We start from the raw sequence: 821 nt of genomic DNA on the forward strand, positions 1-821 counted from the left end.
AACCAAAGAATATAGATACATTAGATACATTATTAAAATTACAAATAGAAGTCCAAAGCCCTATGCTATGTACAGACCACCTAAGTATTCGAATGGCTGTGTCGCTAGCACACCAGCATGATGATCTATTAGGCATTGTCCCGATATGAGTTAAACGCGAGGTGGCGCACTTGTGTTATGCGACGTCATGCGCACGGTACGTTTTTCGCGAAAATTTATATAGCGAAAAGAAGTTCGTCGTCTGCTTCTTCTTCTTCTTCTTTTTTTGGCCTTGGAATCTTAATAGATTGCCGGTCTGCCACACTTCATGATTCGTCGTCTGCTTTACGGACGTTACACTGTGTAAAAATAATAATAATAGTAACAAGTCGGATAACACAAGTGCGCCACCTCGCGGTCAACTCATATCGGGACAATGCCTAATAGGACTTGAGTTCAACTCTCGAGTCTCGGGCAAGCAAGACTTTTATTAATTTATTTGAAAAATTCCGACTCAGCGTCAATTAAGCATAGAGCTTTGAACTTCTATTGAGACATAAAAAACAATGAGTTGAATTTTTAGAATATGTTTTCCTCGTAAGAAATGGTCATCTTGGCGATCAGTCGCTTCAGTACCGAATAGTATTAAGAAATAAATCATGTAACAAGAAATAAGCGTAATCATAACATAACTTAACACTTTCAGTTGATAACAATAAGTTGAATTTTGAAAATATGTTTTCCCCGTAAGAAATGGTCATCTTGGCGATCAGTCGCTTCGGTCCCGAGTAGTATTAAGAAATAAATCATGTAACAAGAAATAAGCGTAATCATAACATAAC

The sequence above is a fragment of the Trichogramma pretiosum genome, unplaced genomic scaffold (assembly GCF_000599845.2).
Source record: "Trichogramma pretiosum strain Unisexual culture from Peru unplaced genomic scaffold, Tpre_2.0 scaffold67, whole genome shotgun sequence".
In the NCBI taxonomy this organism is placed as follows: Eukaryota; Metazoa; Arthropoda; class Insecta; order Hymenoptera; family Trichogrammatidae; genus Trichogramma; species Trichogramma pretiosum.